The sequence below is a fragment of the Equus przewalskii genome, chromosome 14 (assembly GCF_037783145.1).
Source record: "Equus przewalskii isolate Varuska chromosome 14, EquPr2, whole genome shotgun sequence".
NCBI lineage: Eukaryota > Metazoa > Chordata > Mammalia > Perissodactyla > Equidae > Equus > Equus przewalskii.
The window spans coordinates 23,645,093-23,672,040 of NC_091844.1; the positions used below are offsets into that span (position 1 = coordinate 23,645,093).

Sequence of the window (26,948 nt, forward strand, 5' to 3'; positions counted from 1 at the left end):
AGATTAATTTTCTGTGTCTTATAAATCCAGATACAGTTTGCATTCCCACTATTTCTAACAATTAATATATTCTTCCAATTTTATTTAAGAATGCTAGAGAAGGACATTCAGTTCAAATATATAATTCCATTTAACCATGACATCTAAAACAGCTTTATTGCATATAATATCATATTAAATATCATAACATTAATAGGTCACAGAGAATCTTTGGGTAACCAATAATAAAATGAAATTTAGTTCTGTGCATTATTTATTCATAAAAATATTAGCCATGGGTAGATTTATTTTTTCAATGGTATAATATACATATAACAACAGATAAATATCTATTCATATTTCTGTTTATGTCGTTAATATTTACAGTGTTTTTTTTTGCTTATGATCATAATACACTTTTAAAAAATGTTTTGGACCCAGAATAGCAACTCAGTTTTGAAGAAGAACAAAGTCGGAGGACTAACACTACCCAACTTCAAGACTTACTATAAAGCTACAATAATCAAGATGACATGGTATTGGTGAAAGGATAGACAAGTAGATCCACAGAACAGAATAGAGACCCTAGAGATGGGCTCTCATAAGTAGAGTGAACTGATCTTTGATAAAGGAGCAAAGCAATGCAATAGAGCAAAAATGGTCTCTTCAACAACTGCTGCTGAAACAACTGGACAGCCATGTGCAAAAAATAAATAAATAAATACATCTAGACACAACCTTTATACCCTTCACAAAAATTAACTCCAAATCGATCACAAACATAAATATAAAATATAAAAAGTATAAAACTCCCAGAAGATAACATGGAGAAAACCTAGATGACCTTGGGTATGGTGATGTCTTTTTAGATACAACATCAAAGGCATAATCCATGAAAGAAAGAACTGATGAGCTGAACTTCATTAAAATTAAAAACTTCTGCTCTGTAAAAGACAATGTCAACAGAATGAGAAGACTAGCCACAAATTGGGAGTAAATATTTGCAAAAGACATGCCGAATAAAAGACTATTATCCAAAATATACTTTAAAAACTCTTGAAACTCAATAATAAGAAAACTAACAACCAGATTAAAAAGTAGGCCAAATACCTTACCAGATACCTCACTAAAGAAGGTATAAAGATGGTAAATAAACAATGAAAAGATGTTCCACATCATACATCATCATGGAAATGCAAACTAAAACAAAGTGATACCAGTAAACATCAATCACAATGGCCAAAATCTGGAAGACTGGCACCAAATGCTGGTGAGGATGTGGAGTGACAGGAACTCTTAATCATTGCTGGTGGGAGTACAAAATGGTACAAACTCTTTGGAAAACAGTTTGGCAGTTTCTCACAAAACTAAACATACTCTTACTATATGATCTAGCCATGGCACTCCTGGGTATTTACTAAAAGGAGTTGAAAATTTATATCTACACAAAAACCTGCGCAAAGATGTTTATGGCAGCTTTATTCATAATTGCAAAAACTTGGACGTGACCAAGGTGTCCTTCAGTTGGTGAATGGATAAACAAACTGTAATATATCCAGACAATGAAATATTATTGAAAGCTAAAAAGAAATGAGCTATCAAGCTATGAAAGACATGGAGGAACCTTAAATACATATTACTAAATGAAAGAAGCCCATCTGAAAAGACTACATGTTATATGATTCCAACTATACGACATTGGAAAAGGCAAAACTATGGAGACAATAAAAAGATCAGTGGTTGCCAAGGGTTGTGGGTAGGGGGAATGAACAGGCGGAGCACAAATAATTTTTAGGCCAGGGAAACTATTTTGTATGATACTACAATGGTGGATACATGTCATTATACATTTGTACAAACCCATGTGTAACATCAACATGAATGTACAACACCAAGACTGAACCCTAGTCTAAACTATGGACTTTGAGTGGTAACAATGTGTCAATGCAGGTTCATCAGTTGTAACAAAAGTACCACTCTGGTGGAGGATGTTGATACAGGGGGAGGCTACGCATGTGGTGGGGTAGGGGATATATGCAAAATCTCTATATCTTTTGCCTAATTTTGCTGTGAACCTAAACTGATGTAAAAAAATACAGTCTATTTATTAAAAATAAAAGAGGACCATGCAATGAAAGAATAAAAAGTTGACCTAAGGCCCCAAGTGTCCTGTTTTCAGATCTAATATGGGCTCAGGTCCCACTCTTGCATATCTTCTGTCTGTGAACCTCTCTAAGGGGCATCTAATATTTCTAAGGAGAAAACAAAATGTAGGGTATTTCAGTTCTTCACATACATGCAGTTCATTTTATGAATATTTAATATTGTTTCTAACTGACCCGCACATTAGAGGCTCCATTAGCATAAACAGTGGAAGTCTTCCGCCGTTCTTGGCAAGGCAGGGGGGCTCAACTACTCTCTACAAACACTGAACAGAGTGATTCTTAGGACCCTCCAAGATTTACATTCCCTAGTACCCTTCAGAAACAAGGATAATGCTCAACAATTCCATAGAATACCACTTTGGTGTTTGCGTGTGTGTTTGTTTTCCGCAAAAAAAAGCCCTGGAGAATAGCAGAGCATCAGAAGTCTGTTGCATTGTAGACTGGCTGTAGGTCAAGGATATTTTCTATACCATGAAGAGGAGGTTACAGACAATGCAGTTTAGGCACAGGTCTCTTTGAGCATATGTTTTAGTGAAAAATAAGGAAGGAAATGGCTTTTTAGTATCATTAGTTAGCAGAAACATGAAAGCAGCTGCAAGGAAAGGGCCCCCTTTCTTCTGCAGATGCTCTCTGACAACTTCTGCTACTCAAGGTTTTCTCTCTCACAAGGTTGTCCCTTTCCTTCTGCTGTCATCCCCTCCCTGTCATTCTTCAGGCGTACTAGTCAGTAGAGGTTCAATGATATCCTCCTTCTTCCTTTTCTAGTGCCATTTCTCGACATTATCCTATACCAAAGGACCTATTTCTTCATGCTTTCTTTTCTTCTCCATTTGAACCTTATAAAGATATCATTTGTTCTACTGACAGTTTTCCTTCTTCCTTTGATAGCCTTCTTTCTCCACCATTTGTCTTATCTTTAATCTGAGCTACACTGAGACAAACTATCTCCTCCAGTTTTTTTAAATATGTAGTTCTAAAATTCACTAGGATATTCACTAAGCACCTACTCAGTTCCAGGAAGTGCCCTTGGTATTAGGAATACAGGAATGCACAGAGTCCTGTGGAAATTCAAATAGTTCCAAGCCAGTGTGATAACTACCATCTACAAAACAGTATGAAAAGTCACAGAGAGTAAATGAATATTTACAGTTTATGAACGATTTGTAAATGCTTCCCAAAGAGAGAAATTGGGCTAGCCCTGCCTGGAAGAACAAATAAAAGTTTTCCAGAGACTAGGAATAGGTAGGACTAGCACATGCAAAGACGAGGTAGGTAGTCATTAAAGAGAAGAGCATGACATGGAGGAATTAATCTGTGCCATTTGTTCATTAAAGGTTCTGATCAGAACCGAGCCTGGGAAAAATGGTTGGGGCTGGATGGTGAAGAATACTGCATATCACAAGAGTTAGATCATAAAATGGAGGCAATGGGGAACCACCTAAGAAGTTTAAGCAAAACAGTACATGATCAGGTTAATATTCTGGAAGAATAACAGCCAACTGGATATAAGATGGATTGGATAGCAGGTGACATCAAGAGAAAAAGCCATTCAAAGTTTCTTGTAACAGCTCAGGTAAAGAAAAATGAAGCCCTGAAGTAAAGCAATGAGAAGTTCAGACCAAGAGAAAGAAAGAGATGTGAGACACAGTTTTAAGCATCGTAATATAAATAGAGGCTTGGATGTTGAATATAAGGAGAGGAAGGGCTCTAAGAGGAACATCTGGTTTCTGGCCTGGGCTCTTTAGGTTGATGGCGAAGGCATCCACTGAGATGGAAATATAGAAGCAATGTGACAATTTGGAATATAATGAGTTTAATTTTAGATGTACTGAATTTGAGATGCCTATGGGTGTTCACATCTAGGAAATAGTTGGAAAGAGGTCTGAAAGCTCAGGAGTGAGTTTGGGGATAGAAATAGAGATTTGTGAGTCACTGGAACATCCGGTAAACAGTATATAAATCAAGGGAATAGATTAAATTACTCAGGGAACATATATAGAATAAGGATCAGGGAGAAAAATGGGACGTGGGCAAAGTATATATTTAGAAAATGGGAGGAAGACTTGAGAAGGGAGACAAGGAGAGAGTCAGAGCCTGGAGCGGAACCAGATGAGAGTGGGATGGTTGAGCCAGAGAACTTATGTCATGAAAGTCAAAACTGGCTAAGAGTGTGAAACTCAGAAGAGGATCAGAGTGGACTAAGGATAAGGAGTAAATCTTTGAATGTGACAAAGAGCTAATCTTTGCTTTCCTTGTTCGTATGAGCAAATGGCAGCTAGAGCCAGAAGGCAGTGCATAAACGAGAGAAGATAAATCTTTCTCAAAAAATCTATAGGAAAGAAAAGAAGAAAGTAAGCGGGAAAATAAATGAGGAATTATCAGGGGAAGACTCTATTTTTTTTTGTTGTTTCTGATGAGGATGGTGATGAAGACAATGATGATGATATTGTCATTGTTTTTAGAATGGGAGAAAGTTTAATATGCTTATAGACTCAGAGTATGGATTCCTCATCAAGGAATAGATTGAAGACGTGGAAGAAAGAAGAGATAAATTGAAACTAGGCCAGAGGCAGGAAGAAACATGAAGAATAATCTTTTAATGCACCATTTCTGAGAACGAAGAAAATGCTCTAAGAGTGGATGAGCTGTTGACACAATCACAGCTATGGAGGATGGAAACAGGGTATAAGGTCTAATAGCCTCCATATTATCAGTGATTAAAAAATGCAATAATAACTAACACTTAACATAGTTCCTTTTATGTGTCAGGTGCCAGCAAAAGTGCTTTTTACCAACAGTAACATATTTAATCCTTACAACATTTCTATCAGATAGATAACATTATTTTCCCATTTTACAGATCAAGAAACAGAGGCAAAGAGAAGTTAAATTACTTACCCAGGATCACAAAATAATTTGCAAAGCAAGGGCTTGAACCAAGTCTAGATGGTGAGTACTATGCTATTCTGCTGTTCTAAACAAGAAGGCATCAAGTAGGAAGAGGTGGGGACAGTAGAGGCATTTGGAAAAGAAAAATGTCATGGAAAATGATTTGTCACAGAAGAATAAAGAACAAATAAAAGAAACAAGAGCAAAATGGATTAAAGACTTAAACAGAAGACCTGAAACTGTAAAACTCCTAGAAGAAAATATAGAGGAAAAGCTTCATGACACTGGTCTTGGCATACCATTACCTGACTGAAATTTGAGCGAAAGACTTGAATAGACATTTCTCCAAAGAAGACACACAAATGGCCAACAGGCACATGAAAATGTATTCAACATCACTAATCATCAGGGAAATACAAATCAAAACCACAAGGAGATATCACAACACACCTCTCAGAAAGACTATTATCAAAAAAAAATATAAGACAACAAGTGTTGTCGAGGATGTGGAGAAATTGGAACCCTTGTACACTATCAGTGGGATTGCAAAATGGTACAGCCACTATGAAAAATGGTATGGAGGTTCCAGAAAAAAATTTAAAATTGAACTACCATATGACCCAGCAATATCATCTTCAGGTATTTATTCAAAAGAATTAAACCAGAATCTCAATTAATCTCATAGATTAGCACTCCTAATCTGTGTTCACCGCAGCACTACTCACAACAGCTAAGATGTGGAAACAACCCAAATGTTCAACGAAAAATGAGTGGATAAAGAAAATGAGGTGTGTATGCATCTATATAGACACACATACATACATACATACATACATACATACAGTGGAATACTATTCATCCTGTAAAAAGAAGGAAATTCTGAAATATGCGACAACATGGTAGAACCTCAAGGACATTACATTAAAAGAAATAAGCCAGTCACAGAAAGACAAATACTGCATGATTCCACTTATATAAGATGTCTAAAATAATCAAATTCATAGAATCAAAGAGTGGAATGGTGGCTGTCAGGAGCTGGGGAGGAGGGGGAAATGGGTACTTACTAATCCATGGGCATGAAGTTTCAGTAAAGCAAGATGAGTAAGCTCTAGAGATCTGCTGTATAGCATTCCACCCAGAGTCAAGAATAACGTATTGTACTTCTTAAAGTTTAAAAGGCACATCTCCTTTTGTGTTCTTATCACAATAAAATAAAATTTAAAAAAATAAAAATATGGAAATAGGTCTCAGAATTAAAAAGAGAAAAAAAAAGCAGCGTGGAGGCTCAGCTGCGGTTGATGAGCACGGATCCATGGTGAAGCCAACCTGCATCGCTTTGTGATATTTCCTCAGAAGTGTTCATCACATGGGTACAAGAAACAAGAAGGCAGAAGTACTGAGAGGTGCTGGAACTGTGCTGTAAAGGGAGGTAATGACGTGGGGAAGATGGTGAGTCAGCAATTCCACGAAAACACCAGAGAGGGTCAATAGGGGCTAGAGAAGGAAGAGAAACCAAGAGCAGGAAGATAGGGTGAGAAAACGATCAGCCTAGAGATGTGATTGAGGGAGAAAAGCCTGGGCAATGAGAGTGAAGACACACTGCAACTGCTGCAAATAAAGAAGGCTTTGATCAGAGTGCCATGCTGTACTTGAGGATTCTGAAAGTGAGCAAAGTCTAGCACTGATAGTTCGGTGTTAACTGAAGACCGCTCCTTATGTTCTACAACAGTGTCCCAGCTGTGCCCACCACGTTCTTTAACTGTAGCAATTTATCCCCGGTTCAGGAGAAGGTCAAGAGAAAGGCTGTGTTGTCGCAGGGTTGAGGAACATCCAAGTGAGCTACCCTGAAAAAGGTGACAGCGGAATTGAAGTGCTGGTGAGTGTTCACTGGAGACATTCAACCATGATGTCCAGGCAAGGCACAGGAGAAAATGAATTTGGGAGAGCTCTGACAGACTGAAATTAAACTGGAATTAGACTGCCTTGTTGAGGATTTGACACAAAGGTGAAAAAATATAATTCCATCTTGTCAAACTATTCCTGTGTTTACTTCCTTTGCTCAGATGGGCCATAATCTCCTTTAAAGACGGAAACTATGCAGTTTGGCTTCCCCAAATCCTAATATAATTCTGAGGATACTATGTAAATTCTAAATAAATACTTGCTGGGCTGAACACATCTCTGAATTTACCTCTGAGAGGTCCCTTAGAAAAAGACCCTTTAGGCATCAATTCTACTTGAAAATCAAAAAGGAGGCTCAGAAAGGACTTGCGCAGGTAGAAAAATGAGTTAGATGCAGAATCAGATAATCTGAGTGTCATGAAACAATCACTGATTATTTTCTTTTTTGCTGCAAGAGCTAAAAACTTTTCTTTGGATTCATACAAAAGTTAACACAGCATTGCAAAAGATTTTTGAGCCTCTTTTTTTTTTTTCAAACTGAGGAACATTTGCCCTAAGCTAACATCCACTGCCAATCTTCCTCTTTTTTTATGTGAGCCACCACCACAGCATGGCCACTGACAGACAAGTAGTGTAGGTCTGCACCCAGGAACCAAACCTTGGTCACCAAAGTGGAGCACGCCAAACTCAACCACTAGGCCACTGGGGCTGGCCCAAGAATTTTGACTTTTAAAGGCAAGAATCTGTGGTGTGTGTGTCTGTGGGGTGCTATTATTTTGAACTTGGAACAAGATTAGGACAAATTAAACAAAGTAAAAAACGAAAACAAAAACAAAACTCCAATCTGAAAACAGTCTCGCTAAAAACCAACAAAAACAGGAATTTTCCCATGCACATGACCAGCTGTTCATCTGGTACCACTGCAAAAAGCATCTCATCCATTGACACCCTTCAGAGGGAGAGCAGAAAAGAGAGTGAGAGCAAGTGAGTTGAGGAAGAAAGTGAGAAGATTTAACTTTCTAATCCAGAGAAAAAGTAGATTAAAACCAGCTCTAATGACCACCCTTGAAGAAAAAAAATAAAAAGGAAGTAAAAGAAAACAAAGTAAGTTGGTCAATATCAAAAGAAACAACCAATAAAGCAAAGCACCTTCTTTAAGAACATACTGTAAGACCAGGCCCCTCATAGACAAAATGCAGATTGGTTTTCATAAAGCAACACCAGTACTTTCTCTCCCTCTCTCTCTTTCTGTTTCTCTCTCTCTCAAAATATAAGACTTTATAGGGGACCAATATCCCCTCAGAACCGTTGGTTTTTAGGCTCAGAAAGATTGGCAAAGCTAAAATAAAATAGAAACCTGATCCCCAGACAACCAATCAGTAGCAGTTTTTTCTATGAATTTGATGGGAAGGGACTCATTATAAAAAAATGTCACTGGAATATTTTTGTATACAAAGCAACACAACAATGTGAAGTTTAGATAATTAAAGATGAGTATTATGACACACTCTGCTGTTTTGCCCCCCGCAGGATGAGTCTTTCTCCATGAACATGTCTAATATATAGTCAACCATGTCATTAGGGGTGATAACGCATTAAAGTAGAAACATTCCATCACACCACTTGTTTCAATCTGTTTTTCTAAGTCAAGGTTAAAAATAACACAAAATCACATTTATAAGTACATTCTATCGACAATCCACTTTCATATAAATTGTCTCATTTGATCCAGTCATTCCCAAAAAGCGTTCTACTACAAACCAGAAAACTACATTAAATGATCCAATACCAGGTAATTCAAATCAAAATTTCACAGGAAAAATTCAAATTATCATATTTATTGACGGTAGAATTTTTAATAGTTTGCTTTTTTATAAATAATAAAAACCTTGGTTATTAACTTACATTCAATTTTTATGCTGAACTTTTGAATTTATACACCAACATAAATACATGTCCCATGTCTCCTAAAGCAATATAAATGTACTATAAGAGAACAGAGGAGGAACAGGAGAGAAAACAGCACATTACATTCAGTCCTTGTGCTTAGAGCAAGACAAAATGGTAAAACTGATTACTGAGGAAGAGTCACTTTCATCGGAAATGACCAAAAATTAAGGCAAGCTATTTTTGTATGTTAAAAGGTTTAGATAATATCTCATTTTCCATGTATGTTTCAGATAGAGTGCAGCTTTCTCCCTCATCTGATAAAGTTTAAAAAAGTGAATTACCAATATTGCAAGACAATAACGTTTACTGCAGCTCTAGTTATCTTATATGGAGAAAAAAGTAAAAGGGTCACATATTTCAGAGGAACATGTCTCTATCAGTCATAGGAAAGGTCTTGTCCTGAAAAAGCAAATATAACATTGGGTTTTTTTAAAAGGACAAAAGCATAAGTTTTAAAATATAAGTGTAATGTATTTATGGAAATAGCTCAAATTGAGAAAATCATAGAAAAGAATAAAGGAAGGCTACTTTGGGGGCTGGCCCCGTGGCCGAGTGGTTAAGTTTGCGCACTCCGCTGCAGGCGGCCCAGTGTTTCGTTGGTTCGAATCCTGGGCGTGGACATGGCACTGCTCATCAAACCACGCTGAGGCAGCGTCCCACATGCCACAACTAGAAGGACCCACAACGAAGAATATACAACTATGCACCAGGGGGCTTTGGGGAGAAAAAGGAAAAAAATAAAATCTTTAAAAAAAAAAAAAAAAGGAAGGCTACTTTGCCACCCAGTCATTCCTTTGGCATGCAGAGTTCTCCCTATCAATATTGATCTTAAGCATCACCCCATCAGTTAGGAAATATCAAATGGCTCCTGAATATCTGAAGACATTCAATAAGCTAAACTGCAAAAGGCTTTCACCATATTTAAAGAAATAAGAACAGGCTGAAGAACTGTTTGAAAATATAAAAATCTTTTCACTCGCTGAGAAGTACTACAAAAAACGTGGGAACCAAAAAAGAAGTCCTTTCATATACACATTTATATATGTGTATGTTTGCAAAATATGGACCAGCATAGTGTGATTAAACATATGTTTTAACAAAGTCTATGGGAGAAAAGCTCACAAGCCTCCTCAAAGGAGCACTTACAGCAGGTGTAACAAATTAAACCTGTTTTGACTAGGATTTAAAGAAACCTTTCCCTTTTTATTCCCTTGCAGTCAAACTTAAAAGAAATACTGGAATGCTGGAATGCGCCATCTGGTAATAAACAATAACCATGGGGGGGGGGGGTGCGGTCTAAAGAGTTAAGCAGTCAGACATCCTAGAAACAATTATAGAACGCAAAGCATCATCTATAGTGAAAATACTTACTTCGTGTATATCTACAAGAGGGAGTTCTAAGCTTTGCTCTCTAATTAAACTGGAAGACTGAACACATTTTTTGTTCTTGCCAAGATCAGTCCTCAAATTCCTAGAGAGAAGTTAGAATACACCTGCAGCTCCATGAGACCGTGAACTTTGTCAATTTGATTTCAGCCTTCAATAGGCATTGCTCAGTTTCCACTCCTTCCTGACACTCTAGGAGTAAACTAGTGTCTCAGGGAAGAAAAAATCTGGAAATTGCCCCAGAAAAACAACCAAGACTCAGGACGATCATTCCTTCCTTGATCAATAAGAGTGCTATGTAGCACATATTTCATTTCCTGCTTCATAATATTGAGTCTAGTCCCCAACTTTTCATTTTCTTGAGTAAGCCTTGTCTAGGGAAAGTCTTTAAGAAACAGTTCTTCACAGCAATATGTCTCCTATCTTCTAAATAGCAATGGAGGTCAATGAACTTCAGTATGGAAAAAAATGGACAGTCAGTGGAAACAATTCAGACCATTTTACGGAATATACAAAGATTTAGGAAACAAAACACACACTTTTAATTTATAAGCCAATGAGTATTGTTATGAGGAAAACTTAGCAATTATTTCCTTTAAAATAAAAAAGATAAATAATTTTTTGCAGGCTAAAATTATTAGAACATCTATTTTATTATGCAGAACTCTCACTCTCTAATCATCTTTCCAAGCAGCGGCACAGACCCCAAAACTACTTCCAGAGAAAAGCCTAGGCTTGCTGGAGGCTCGGCCACGTGTCCTGCTCAGATTCCTTAATCTTCAGGACAGAACGTCATCCCTCTCAGCCAACAGTTTAAAGTGTACAGTTAAAGTTATAAAACTAGGATTACTTCAAACCCATTGCTCACTGCTAACACCAATGGCTAACATTCATGGAGCATTTACTAAGTGCTAGCACTTGGCTGATCCCTTTCACTCATTGCTCGTTTAGCCCTCCAATACACTATGAGGAAAGTACTATTACTTCTCTCAATTTGTCACCCCTTCATTAATTTACCTGAATCATCAATGGCTGAAAGATCTCATATCCACCTGACCATACAGATTATTCTCTGTACCTTCCATATGGTAATTAGATACGTATCTAAGTATAGTACTAGATAAGTACCAACACTGTTTCCACTATTTTGTGTGTCAATCTTCACTCTACTACTGCTCCAAGAGTCTTTAAGTCTTGTACATTCAGAGTGTTCCTTATGTACAGGAAACTCTAAATATTTGTTGAACGGATGGTGCTTCTCATCTCTTTTCCTCTCATGGTAGTTACCCAACATTTTTCTCAATTCATTTTCTGTACAATTACTTATTACATACAATCCATATACCTATCAGAAAACAGTTTTTTCTATTCTATAAGAGGCTATGCTTTTATCAGGTTCTGGGAAGGACTATCAACTTCAAAGATTTCATTTAGTTGTAAGACACTTGAGAAAAACAGGAACTCAAGACATATTTTATGTACAATTAAACATAAAAATGCTAAAATAAATACAAATACATCTTCAGCTAAAAATAGAAAGCTCAACCCAAAGCTAAAGATCTGCTCTTAAAGAATTTAGTGGTATGAAGTGAATTATAAAAGATGAGGAACAAGATAATGAAGGCTTGTTCAAGTGAAGTTAAACACAAATGAAAAACAAAAAAGAAAAGTGCTAAAAAGAAAAAACAACCTTAAACAACTAAAAAGAGGAAGGCTTTGTGGAAAAGAAAAACTATAAACAATGAACATAAGGGATAAAATGCTGTTATGCCGTTAAAAAGTAGGGAACTTGCCAGCGGCCAAATAGGGGAATAAGAAGTAGTGAACTGGACTCCAAAACACATCTGACCACAAAGCTGACAGCACGGACAATAATAAATAAGAAGGGAGGCCTGGGTTAGAGGTGACATTTTTGACAGAAAATAATCAAAAGATGCTACCCTCTTGGCAGTTGGATAATATCGGAAGGTTTGCTACACAGCAGAGAAGCGGAGGAGGCAGTGACGTGAGGAGGGCTACAGAGTCCTCAGCACCCTATGCAGACAGCCAGTGACAAAGTGGGTGCACAGGATGCTGAAGGGCGACAGTCACCTCAGGAGTTCCATTTCTCTCCAGGGGTTCCTTTCACTCTAAAACTAATGTTTTTGGTTTTCAATGAGTTTTAGGTCACAAATGTACTTAAATACACTATTTTCTGAGTCTCTTTTACGGAAAGAGAACCAGAATCCAGGCTGAGAACCAGGAGGGGAAAGTGAGGACTGACTCCTAATGTCCGTTTGGCCATGTTGCTTGGCAGAGTAGAGGGTGGGGTGAGATGCAGACACAACCAGAGCAGGGTGAAAGCCAGAGGAGGTAGATATCTCCCACTGCACAGGTACACTCTGCTGGCCCGGGAACTGGAAAGGAAGAAATCACATCCCTGATGAGTTTTCTCACTAAAATGTCATGAGCAGTTGCTGGCCAGCTCTGAGACAGAGAACCATCTGTTAAACCAATCCCATGCTACCATTCTTTATATATTAAGAGTAAAGTAACAATAAAAGCCAAGTCTTACTTAACAGAAAAGGTCAGAAGTATTGACCGTAAACTCAGGAATATGAAAAGCATGCCCACTATTGCCACCACTATTTATTTCACATTGTCTTGGAAGTGTTACACAACAGAGTTAAGACAAAGCTATTGGAGACATGAGAATTAGAAAAGAAGATGCAGGATTATCTCTCAATGCAAATAAATATCTTGAAAACCAAGAAAATCAGCTGGAAAACTACTGAAACAAGAGATAAAAGTAAAACAGCAAATTAATAAATTAACATGCAGAAAATAATAGCCTTCATACATACAAACTACACTCAAAAATATAGATTTTAGGGGCCGGCCTGGTGGCACAGCAGTTGGATCGCACGTTCTGCTTTGGTGGGCTGGGGTCTCCCGGTTCGATCCCAGGTGCGGACATGGCACCACCTGGCGGGCCATGCTGCAGCAGGCGTCCCACATATGGGGTGGAGGGGGATGGGCACGGATGTTGGCTGAGGGCCGGTGTTCCTCAGCAGGAGGGGGAGGATTGGCGGCGGATGCTAGCTCAGGGCTAATCTTCCACAAAAAATAAAAAAATAAAAAAAAAATATACATTTTAGAATCTAATGGAACAAAAGGCATGACTTACAATAGCAACAAAATGATAAACTACACAGTAATGTGAAAAGTTAAATGAGAAAATATTTAAATATAACTGAAAGATCCAAAAATAGATTCGAAAGACTTGAAAGAAATGACATGTTCTTGGAAAGAAACACATTATCATAATAATATCCATACTTCCTAATTTATTAATTTATATCAACTCCCATGAAATACCACCAGGTTATCTTTCTTTTTCTGGAGCTACATAATTTTATGAATGTGAGATAGGTGCATACACAGACACACCAAAGAACCAGAAAACAATGTTCAGAAACCATATTCAAGTACATATGAAAATCTACTTACTTCCACACTTTGCTTTTCCTTTTTATCACATTAATACAGACTGAATTTGAACTACACAGGAATCACTGAAATCGACTGAAACATACTGAATGTATAAAACCCATGAATTCATAATGACACAGAGAAAGACGACAATAAGAAAGAAAAAATTTACTCTCACTCCCATCACCCATTATCACTGGAAATTTCAAGGAAACTAGCTCCTTCCTCTAAAAGTTAGCACTTCCAACTTTTGTATATAAACCCTACTTTAGGGTCACCAGGTAGCCCTTATAAATGAGGAAAAGTCTTCCTTTACAGAAGAAATTCAACTGATAAATCCAGAGGAAGTGGAAAATTAGAATATATAACTATTTTGTAACATCCAGTTAGATAACTAATTCAGGAAAAGATAAATGGATGAAACCATTAGATGAAAAGGTGATGGGCAATTTTACAATGGAGGGATAACACTCAATCAGAAGTTATGTGCCCCCTGAAGTGATGCAATGTGAAAGAGATAGCCTAAGAAGCATTTCATCAAAAGAATAAACTTGAAATCAAATCAAGTTTTACAAGCTAATTTCCAGCTTATAGGAATGATGAAGGACTGGGGATCAAGTTAAACAGCAAAATGAAGAAAAAAAAACGAGACATTTTTCGTTTCCTCAATCCGTCAATGCAATAGGAAAAAATGTGTGGGAGAGAGGCTGGTCATGACTAAAAAAGAAAAACAATACATTTAAAGATTCTCAAAGTCATTAGAAATTAGGAAATTCAAATTAAAACTACAGTGAGATGAGTCTCTATACCTTTTTGAAGGGTTAAGTAATTTTAAAAAGTACTGAAAATAACAAGTGCTGACAAAGGTGTGGAGCAACTGGAATTCTTGTATATTGCTTTGGGAAATGCAAAATGGTATAGCCACTTTGGAAAACAGTTCATGGTTTTGTATAAAGCTAAACATACACTTACCACATGACTCAGCAAACCTAGGTAAATACTCATAGATGTTTACCCAAAAGAAATGTCATTTCACACAAAAACCTATACGTGAATGTTTATATCAGATTTATTCATAACTACCCAAAAAAACTCCAAATGACAAAACATCCCAAATATCCACCAAATTGTGACTGGATATACAAATTGTGGCAACATCCATATGATGGAATGATGGTCAGCAGTGAAAAAGGAACAAGCTACTGATAAGGGCAACAACGTGGAGAATTTTAAAATAATCATGCTAAGTGGAAGAAGCTAGACTCAAAGGCTATACATACTGCATGATTTCACTTATATGATATTCTAGAAAACAAAAACTATAGGGACAGCAAAAAAGATCACTTGCTGCAAGGAGCTACAGTAATGGGGTGGGAATAGACTAAAAAGAGGATGAGAGAACTTCTTGATCATAGTGGAGGTCATACACCTGTACACACCTGTCAAAATCTCTAAGACTGCACATCTAAAAGAAGTAAAATTTATTAAACATAAATTATACCTCAAAAGACCTGACCTTAAAAAGAGACAGAAAGAAAGGGAGAAAGGCCTAGGAGACATCACAACAACTGTATGTGGAAATTGTTTGGATTCTGATTCAAATAAACAAACACAAAAAAACATTTTGTAAAGCAAATTGGAAAATCTAATTGTGGTTTGAGTATTAGACACAACCAAGACGCTATTTTTAATTTTGTTAAGTGAAATAATAAGTTTTTTCTTTTAAAGCCCATATTCGATATTTTTAAGAGATGCACACAGTACCATGTAGAAGTGAAATGATATGCTTTAAACTATTCAGAAAAAAAGTAAGAGACCAAAAAACGGAGACATTTAAAAACTGGCAAAGTGTGTATAATTCTATCAGCTGGGTGAAGGATGTATGGTAGTTAGTTTTAAAAAAAGAACCAGCTAGTCATAAAACCACACTATTTTGTGTATGTTTGAAAATACTTATAATTAAAAATTAAAATAATAATAGCAAACATTTGTTGAGCATTTATCCTGTGCCTGGCAATGTTTTAATTACTTTACACATTATCACATTCAATGCTCATGACAAAGCTAAGTAAGTACAATTATAATCTCTATTTTACACATGAGAAAACTGACGTGCTCTAAAGCTTAAAAAGTTTCCCAATACTAAGTAGCCAGTAAGAGGCAAGCAGGGTCAGCCTACATTCTTAACCACTCCTAGGTTGTAACGTAGGTGACAAGGTTTGCTTATAGTCTATGTTATTTCCCTTAATTTGGTTATCATGTTGACACATTCAGCTATATATCTTCATTCTCATAAATTTTTTAATTCTGTAATTTCACACCAAAGTAGAGACACCATACTGTCTGCAATTCTCTAAATAACAACGGCTTAGATTATGAAAGAAACAAAACATGAAAGTTAATTTAGTATAAAATTTAGAATAAGATAATAAATCCATTTGAACTACCATGTGCTTTTTGCTAGGAGAATAATTTAGTAAATGATAAAAGTGATCACTCCACTGGTTCCTTTTCGGTTTCATAGGCATGCCTTCTATTCCATTTCTCCATCTGCCTTCTCTTCCAATTACTGATAATGAAGAGGTATACTACACAACAGTAACCTGAACAGGCTCCTGAACATTTAGTAAGAAGTTTTTGTACAGAAATGGCTAGTCACTATCAGGTTTAATGGGAGAGGGCAAAGAACTTGTCAACCCATGGACTTGCACTCCCTGTCTTTTTTATCTTTGAGAAAAATCATAAACTCCAAAATCTAGCAAAATCAAAGTCACGGCAGAGACTAACATTCCTTTTTTTGGATTTGTCTTCAGCAACAGCAAGTTAGAAATAACCACAGGGCTGGATGTGTGATCCTTCTCTGAAGTACACCTCCAAGAGGAGTATTTAACAAGAAGATTATGGAGCGAGTTAATTTGCGCATGAAAGTTCAGCCAAGAGACATTCATCTAGGGCATAATGTGAGGCAATCCTAACAGCAGTTTGCTTTTTAGAGTGGCTATCAAGAAGTCAACCAACTAACATTTTTGAGAAGTAAGTTAAAAACAGCTCTTTTTTGACAGAAAAGGAAACCTGGTGGTAAAATCAAGCCACTCCAAACCAAAACTCAAAGCTTTACATGAATTTTGATTTGAATCAAGGATTCTGGTTTTTTTCCTCATACTTATATACAAGGTAGCAATTTTCAGTATAACCCATTCATCAGGAAATACACTCTAGGAAAAAGATTATCTAGTTCAGATTACATAGGTCAGCCAACATTTGGTTTTTTTCAAATATGAAAAATCTCTTACTTAAGAACCAGTTGTCTTCATAAATTTTATTGTATTTCTCCGTTGTATCCATGACCATTTGAACGGAAAAAAATCAGTTATCCTGTATCTTAGTTTTCTATCACGGCTACAACAGATTCTCACAAATTCAGTGGGTTAAGCAACACAAATCTATAACCTTAAAGTGCTGTAGGTCAGAAGTCCAACATGAGTCTCAACAGACAAAAATCAAGGTGTCAGCAGAGTTGCATCCTTTCCAGAGGCTCTAGGGGGAAGCCGTCTCCTTGCTCATTTGGGTTGCTGCCCTAATTCACTTCCTAGAAGTTGTCGACCTGTCTGCATTTTCTTGCTGGCTTTCAGCTGAGGCTGTTCCCGGCTTTTAGAAGCCACAGCATTCCTTGGCTCATGGCCTTTCCTCCATTTTCAAAGCCAGAACTGGCAGGTGGAGTCTTTTTCACATTGCATCTCTTTGACCCTTCTTCTATCATTACATCTCTCTCTGAGGACAATCAGGAAAAGTTCTCTACTTTTAAGGACTCACATAATTAGATTGGACCCACCCATATAATTCAGGATTATCTCCTCAATTCATGGTCCCTAACCTTATTCACATCTGCAAAGTCTCCTATGCCATGTAAGAGAACATATTCACAGATTTTGGGGATCAGATTATAGACAACTTTGAGGGACCATTATTCTACCTAACAAATTCTTTGATAGTACAGACACACATCAGAATTTGAATTAAATTTCTGCTTCCTCAATATGAATTTCCAGACAACCTTGCCTTGATTCCATTCATTAAGCAAGCGATAATACTAAGAGCAGGTAATGAGGCAGTGGATAATGGAGACAATTTCAACCAGTGAATTTTTTCCAGAGTTTTCACCAACAAGGACTATAAAGAAGCCATTAACCAACCTGCATTACTAAACAAATTAATTCTCTTTAGAAAGTATTCAAAGGCATAGGTGTTTGTGGTCAATTCTAAACTTGTGATCACCATAATATCCTAAGTATCACCATGCTGCACTTACAAAATTTCAGACAAACATGAAGAAGACTATTCCTTTAGTTGATCCTAATAAGTGTATGCTATGTAAAACTACAGCTGCCACAAGCTTCCTTGAAACATTGAAATTATTGCTAAATTCACTGCCTGTTAAGATTCTATTGAACTAGTATGGAAGATATTTCACAGCTGCCAGTGTTCAATCCCTCTGGCATCCTTGCAAATCCAAACACCAGTTTCTAAGTGCACCGCTTCTATGAGAGTAACAGTGGCTAACAATTAAATCAGATGTGCATGCTAAAAGTAACATTACTGGGAAATTGCCAAAGTGGTTATGTATAAAACTCCATTTTCATGGTGGTATTTTTCTCCCTCTAGAGGTAGGAGGGTGAAACTATTTTCAGTTCTGCCTAATTTTTGTCACTTAGATGTCCTCCATCCCACGTCCCTTTGACTTTTTCAACATACCTTTATTTAATGACTCCTGGGAACCAGGCAGAGCTCTGGATAATGGGATTTGATAAACTCAAAGATAAAATAAAGATATTTCATGAGTATCTAGAAAAAGGTGACAGAGGAACTGGTGGATTTCTGAAATTACTCCATCTTTAACATCAAGAAGCAGATCCTAAAAAACCTGGGTTTCCAAAATCTGATCAGGAGACGGGGTTGCTCTGACGGGCATCTTTTGACCAAAGGCCCAGTTCAGACTGCTTGCCTTTCCTGAAATAGTGGTAAGTTCTGAGCAGAGCATTTGCTATTACATTTTCTGTTTTCAGCGTCACATGGCTCAGAAGCTTGTGGCAACTTTGTTCGAAAGAAATATCCTTCCTTTGTGCTGTGAACAACCCAAGATTTGGAACTTAAACCATATTGTCCTCACTTCACCCAACACAAATAGGTTTCTATTTTAAAAGTCCAGGCATTAGAAATATTTAATTTGAATGACAAAGGGAGGAGTGAGGAAAGATTATATTATACCGTTCCACTGGTGGAGGAGTTCAGATGTCTAATGGGCCCTGTAAGCACCTTTAAACACAGGATTAAATCTTTGATGAGACCTTGAGAGAGTAGTGAACCTCTGTGGCCATGAGGGAGACCCAGCACCTGAGGACATACCAGCATTACTACATACGGCTTAGATCCTGACCTGGTACCAGATTACAAAAGGAACAGAATTCTAAGAGCAAGGTAAAAAGCAGGGCACATTTACAACACAAAAAGACTGAAAGGAAGGAAAATATGCACCAGGTGGGAAGACTAGATACAATATCTACCTAGCTAGATATTAAGGCTTAATATAAATTGGCAATTAAGACAAAAGGTACTGACTCAGAGACTGTCAAAGAGACCAAGAAAGAACAGAGAGCCCAGGAACAGACATGTGCTATATGGAAAGTCAATGTCAGGCAGAGGGTGGATGGCAGATGAGCTGGGAGAAGACAGACTGCAGATGCTACTGGGGCAATTGGTTATCCATACAATGAAAAAAATAGTTTCCTACCTGACTCCTACATAAAACATATATTCTAGATGAATGATAGATTTGATTACAGAATGAAAATTTTTAGACTTTAAGAAGAAAATATAGGAGAATAGTTTTCTGTCTTTAAGACTAGAAAAGCATTCCTAAACAAGATGCCCTCCCCTAAAAAAGAAACCAATAAAATGTAAGTTAAAACAGTGATAAATTAACTATCTTAAAAGTGTCAAAAGACCCCATTAAATAATAAGTTGGCAGGCTATGCACTGAGAGAAAACATTTGAACATTTTACAACAAAGAAATATTATCTTGAAAATATAATGAGATACACATATTAATAAGAAAAAGCCACAACTAGAAGGACCCACAACTAAAATATATAACTATGTACTGGGGGGATTTAGGGAGAAAAAGCAGAAAGAAAAAAAACAGAAAGAAAAAGACAAATAGCCTAATAGAAAAAAGACTAAAATGGAGGCCAGCCCACTGGTGGCACAGTGGTTAAGTTTGCGCACTCCACTTCAGCAGCCCAGGGTTTGCAGGTCGGATCCCAGGCATGGACCTACACACTGCTCATCAAGCTATGCTGTGGTGGTGTCCCACATACAAAATACAAGAAGACAGCACAGATGTTAGCTCAGGGCCAATCTTCCTCACCAAAAAAAAAAAAAGAGAGAAAGAACTAAAGGAAAAGAAAGAAAGAAAAAAGGCCAAAATATTGAAACAAGAAATTTATAAAGCAAAATGTGTAATGAAATATGCACTTCTAGTTATGGAGCTACTGAGATATTGCTCCTAAGTGTTGAGATATCTTTCATTCATTTACAATTTCCATTCAGATGTTGGGCTGTCTGTGCCCACTGTTCCATCTAAGGATTTCCACATAGTAGCTATTCACACCTCAATGACTATGCTTCTTATTGAAGGCAGTGACAATGTTAGGATGTCTGAGCTTTGTTTAAATAAACTGTTCAAACATTTTTCATTTTCATTTATCAAATGAATTTATAAAAGGTTATTATTTAAAGTATCAGATAAAAAGGATAAAACGTAGGGGGTGAACTAAACTTAGGTTCTCCCATTTTCAGAACAGCAAATATATTCAGCTCAGAGTGATTACATTAAGCAGAACTATCATAAATACATGCACAGTGCCAGCACTATTGAATTGGTAACACCTTAAAATACCACTTACTTTTATATGTCTGACCTAATCGGATTTCAAAATCATGGGAAAAAGTCAATGCTATTTTAAAGCACCAAACTAATGTTTTAAAATAATTTTTAGTCTATCTACAATAAATTATTTACAAGGGATAAAGGTAATTCTCCAATTAATCAAAATATTGCATAATTCACTTAATTTCTGTAACTTCTTCAAGGCTGAAATGTTGTAATAGTCATCCTCCAGCTTGAAAGGGCAAATGTCACTTATTTTCCAGTAATTTGTCATATCATTGCAAAATGACCTCAAATAACATTTCTAAACGAAAACTAGGTCTTTGACATGAGTCTATATTTTTATGAAAGTTGGCTAAAATCAACATGTATTTATTAAAATTCCCAAATATCTTTTGATGTAATTAAATATCTTCTAACGTAATACTGGAAAATTTTATCTAAATAAAAAATAAAACTAAAACAAAAAATACATCATTGCTCCAAAGAATGAAAAAAAGCATTACACATTTTGAATCTTGTGGGTGGTAAGCAACAATCCTACAATGAAGTTCAATTATAAGAACTTCCAGGTGAACACACTATCTTAACACTATCTAAACACAGCCCTTAAGCAAGTGAACTATGGTTCTCACATGAACATTTTAAACTGAGCTGCGCGAAGATCAAAGAGGAAAATAATGAACTCGTACAAGCTTAAAGAAAGCTTAAAATGGAAAACCTACACGCAAGACAAACAAACACATAGCAACAGAGATTGGATTGATGGTTACCAGAGGGGGAGGGGGAAGGAGGAAGGGGGAAAGGCGTGATTAGGCACATGTGCGGCGATAGATTGTAATTAGTCTTTGGGTGGTGAGCATGATGTAATCTACACAGAATTCAAAATATATTATGATGTACATCTGAAAGTTACATACTGCTATAATCCAATGTTACTGCCCTAAGAAAACATTTGGAAAGAAGTCACTGCTAGAAGAATGGAAATTATCTGAGGTCCTGAAACACTAACCATGATAAAAAGGGATTAGAGTCTCAGAGTTTGAGGCTACTTGATTCTCAAATATGTTAAGCGCTGTGGCTGAATGTCTGAGTAATTTAGAACAAGCTTCTGATCAGGTCAACATTTTACATATCAACGACAGAGCTGTTTAAAGGTTTCTACGTTGATTCCGAGGCTAGACTTGGCCTTGGACAGAGGAGGCACAGACCCAGGGAATGTGGCTCAAGACCAGCATGAACAGACACAGGGAGAGGCTGCTCTAGGTAAACTGTCCACTGTGAGCTCCACCCAGTGGAAAGTGAAGCCCTCCCTCCAACTGTTTTCAACTATAAAATTTCTTTAGAGAAGGGAAGGAGGGGAAAGTGGTGGTTCATTCCAGGAGAGAGGGGAGTCAGGCATGAAAGGTGATTTTAGTAGAAGTAATCCAACTTCATACTCTGTCTGCCACCTAGGACACACACACTGGGACTTAATATACCAACAGACTCAATTTTACTTTGTCTTCCATTGAGACACCTGTGGGTATGCTTCCACAGGTCCCTTGAGATCCCAATACTTTAGTATCTGGTTACCATTGAAGACTCTGAAGAGTAGCCTGAGCCTGAGTCAAGACTGTAAGAGCTACTGCTCAGCTACAGAGAAGAACATTTCAGAAATAGTGGTCTAAGTCTTCAAGGAAACATAAGAGGCATTTACTTTGCTTTGCTGATAGAGAAGTTGGGCATTTCACGTAGACTGCTCTTGCAGTTGTAAATGCTAGAACCTTAAGAGGGTAGAAAAAGCTTCTAGGGATGAGCCTGAGATGAGTGGAGAGGAGTGTAAAAGCCAATTCTACGTCTGAAGCCTCAGGGCCCACCAGAGAGATGATAGTTTTCAGAATTCTAAACTAGCATCACTGTAGCCAAAAGAGCAATAGTAAAGATGGTAACAATCATGGAGTACAGACTGGGCAATTTTCCTGGCTTTCCCTCACGACAGAAGCTTAGGAATTTTGTATGATCTCATGGGGCTACCGTGGTGAGGAGACCCCAAAAGCACTGAGACTGAATTTCTTACCAGCCAGATGGGTAGAAGCACAAAGTAGACTAAATTTGATTTAAAACAATAATAGAATATGAAGGTTTATAAACCCTACTGTTGTGGTGTGAGGTAACATACAAATACATATACAAGTAACCTATAAGTTTAAAATAAATCTGTTTTTCTAATGAATTTAGTTCTTATTTCAAACATATTTATACACATTAGGTTTAGTGTAGAGTTTATGTGTGTGGGCTCTGCAGTCAAAGAGCTGGGGGTTGCATCTCAGCTCTCCCACTTACTATGTGACCTCGGACATCTTTCTTACCTCTCTGAATTTCAGTTTCTCACACATAAAATGGGGATGATAACATTGCCAATCTGATTGGGTTGTTGCTGACTGATAATTTTCTTAGCAAATTCTCTGGAACATGACACTTAAACACTAATTCTTTTAAAAATTTTCCCTTATTAAAAACATGAAGTATTTCTTCTCTTGGTAGCATGCGCTTGACTTTATAAAAGTTACTTTTGTAAGTAGTTTTGATTTGCTTTTAGAGCTGTGATTCTCTCTCCAGATTGTTCTTTGTTCCTGCCACTTCATAAATTAATTTTCAACCTGCACATCTTAAGATTTGTTTCTCCCACCCATCCCCAACTCCCAAGTTGTATGTCCCAAACGTGACCCAGGGCTTAGCTGATATTTTCTCCTCTTCTGGTCCCAGTTTTGTGTTTCCTCTGAGACTTTAAAATTTGGGGTCATGATCTTACTTCTAGCCTCAAGATTGAGACTGAGAATCAAGTTTATACTTCATCCGCCAGTGCATACTCCACTCCAATTCTTGACACTGAATCCGAGGCTTCTTAATTTGTGCATTCAATCCACAAATATGAATTGCCTGTCTTCTCTGTGCCAGGTGTTGTGACAATCACCAGGAACTGTCACAGAAGGAAAGAAGAATCCCCATTTCCACAGCTACAAATCTTGCATTTCTGTGGTATGGATCTATTAGTCAATAAAGTTCCCCTTTTATCTAAAAAAATAAATAAAATAAAAACAAATAAAAGCTTATTAAAAGGAAAATAACCAAGAAAACCTACATAAAGAGCATGGTTGCAAACTTGTACACTCACATTTTCACTAACTTAAGTAAAATGAGTTTAAGTTAAAGCAGCGGTTATGCTTTAATAGTTCTTTTTTACAGATTTGCGCCTGAGCTAACATTTGTTGCCAATCTTTTCTTTTTCTTCTTCTCCCCAAAGCCCTCAGTACATAGTTGTATATTCTAGTTGTGGGTCTATTCTAGTTCTGCTCTGTGGGACGCCACCTCAGCACGGCTTGATGAGCGGTTCCAGGCTGCGCCCAGGATCCAAACCAGTGAAACCCTCGGCCTCCTAAGCTGAGTGCATGGACTTAACCCCTTGGCCATGGGGCCAGTCCTACTTTAATAGTTTTTAGTAGACATTTCTTTCCTAAATGATACACAATAAAGTAACTGCATTTCAGAGAACAAGGAAATTTCTGATCTTCTTCATTTATGAATGAAACACTATAATTTATTTTAATAGCAAACTTAAAAGCATAAAGCTTTTTATTTAAACTCTATAAATAATTGATCTACATATTTTACAACAAGCTCAATGTCCACAGAAGTTGTAGGTTCAAGCATAAGAGAAAAGCAAACACTAAAAATGAATTATGTCATCTATTAATAAGCAGGCACATCCTATACATTTAATTTGAGATATACTAATATCTGGTCTTATGAACAACCCATAAACATATGAGCCTTGACTAGCAAAGTGATGAGATTCTTGTTCCGGACTCTTTACATACATAGAGTCAAACTAAAGTTAGACAGTATAACCTTTGTGAACAATATACAAAGTAATGTGGGTTCTTTTCTAAATTGAAGTATAAGCAACATAAATAAAAAGCACAGATATTTAGTTTGTTAAGTTTTAAAAACTGTATACACTGATAGAACCACCACCCCAAGAAAAATTTAAAAAATAGAAAAAATGTCCATCCCTCATAAAGTCACCTTTACCCCTTTGTAATAAATTCCTCTCCTTTCCCCAGGTAAAATGTTTGATATTTTTTTAACAAAGCAAATGGGACTAGACATCTAAATATCTTTTCACTGGTAATTTATAGCATTGAAATTGCCACTACTGACAGATTGTGAATCTTGTTCGGGAATGTTTTCAGAGTCTGAATGGTGACAAACTTTCATCTTTTAAGTGGTTCATTATTGAGGAAAAAAAAGTCCAAAGTCATTCATAAATAAGTCTAAAAACAGGTAATTAGAGAGAAGAAAAGGGAGGTGACATAGTCCAGATATCTAAGTGCTAAGCAGTGGGCTAACCACTTTAGATTAATGTTCTCATTTGGTGTTCACAGAAACCCTGGGAGATAGCTATGGTTATCTTTATTTTGTAAATGAGGAAATTGAGATTCAATAAAATTAAGTAATTTGGCCAGGATTCCTCATTTGTAGACACAGGATTCAATTCCAGATCTTTTACTCTGAAACAGATGCTCTTGTACTACGCTCCAAGCAGACTCTATACGGCAGCTAATATGGTTTGGAGTAAAAAATAAAGTATCAGGACCTAGTGTCTTTCTGTCCACACTGTCGGTACACTTACTCGGCTGTGTGGTGATGAGAGGCAAGGCCAAGCAGCAGCAGAAGTCCAAGGAGACGGACAAACGTCTGTCCCGGGAAAAGTTGTACCTATTTGAAGCAGTTTGTGAAAATTCTACTGCTGGACATGGACAAGAGCCTCAAGTCCACCTTCTTGAAGCCAAAGTGGATCATCCATGGGCAGGACTCTGAGGAGCATGCATGAGGTGTTCTGCCCAACTATCTACAGCAATGTGATCAAAGGTATAAAGGTGCTGGTAGATTTCAAGAGAAGCTACATATTCCTTCAAGAGGTAACTAAAACCAATGCAATAGAGACAAGATGATTGTATTTGACATCTGGTCACCCATCACGGCCCAGGAAATGGTGAAAACATCAGGTTTTTGTTTTTCAATATCCTTCTGCTATAACAGCATTATGGGCAGATATAGGCATACAGAATCCCTATGACCAGGGCGGATAATTTCAACTAGGTGAATATGTAAAAATATTTCCTTGAGATGGGCCAGCCCCACAACCGAGTGGTTAAGTTCACGTGCTCCGCTTTGTTGGCCCAGGGTTTCACTGGTTGGGATCCTGGGTGCGGACCTAGCACAGCTCATCAAGCCGTGCTGAGGTGGTGTCCCACATAGCAGAGCCAAAATGACTTACAACTAGAACATACAACTATGTACTGGGGGGCTTTGGGGAGAAGAAGACAAAAACGAAGAAGATTGGCAACAGATGTTAGCTCAGGCGCCAATCTTTTAAAAAGAAAATTCCTTGAGAACAGTCAAGCTTGGGGAGCCAGATTACATTTCATCACAAGAAGGCCTTCTGCTTCCCAGAAGACTTACCAAAAGCATTCATAAATACAACTTTGAAATTTAACATATTCCTTTCAAAATATATGATGTAGTTGGTCAAACACCAAAAAGGAAATGTTGGTTTGAATGCTTCCTTCCAGAATCTAACATCGATGTTTCCTTGTTTCCTCAAGTGAATTTGACAAAGCGCACATGGAAGATTGACTGACCTATCGCCTTACAGGCCCCCTGAGCATTTTTTAAATGATTGTCAATAACCAGGTTTCCAGCAAGGTCTCCATAATTCTCTTCTTAAATAAAAGAGACTTGCTTGAGGAGAAAGTGCAAATGGTGAGCATTAAAGATTATTTGTTAGAATTTGAAGGGGATCCACACTGCTTAAGAGACATCCAAAAATTCCTGATGGAATGTTGCTGTTACAAAGGACAGGACCAGTGGCAGAAGCCATTATACCACCACTTCACAGTACTATCAACACGGAAAACACCTGCCTGGCTTTCCGTGATTTGAAAGATACTATTCTTCCTAACAACTTCAAGCAGCTAATGCTTCAGTGATGCACAAAAGACTTGCTATTCTAATACCTTTCCTTTAATGGTTTTCATTTTGTTTCATTTTGTAAAACAGATGTTTAAAACAGGAATTAGAAAAATCTTGATTCGACGTTTAACTTCTTCGAAATCTTAGTCCCCCGACTGCAGATTTTGGTTTGTGGCTGACACCTGCTGAATTACCCACTGCCAATATCTGCTGAAGCACAGGTTTTGATCTGTTTAACTAC

At 37.2% G+C, this 26,948-nt stretch overlaps 1 protein-coding gene and 1 pseudogene across 9 annotated transcripts in view; one reads left to right on the forward strand and one right to left on the reverse strand.

Moving 5' to 3' along the window:
* Positions 1-26,948, reverse strand: part of CTNNA2 (catenin alpha 2) — a 1,089,251-nt gene that overhangs the window by 1,006,041 nt on the left and 56,262 nt on the right. The window lies entirely within an intron of this gene.
* On the forward strand, positions 7,831-26,724 carry LOC103558671 (guanine nucleotide-binding protein subunit alpha-13 pseudogene; annotated as a pseudogene).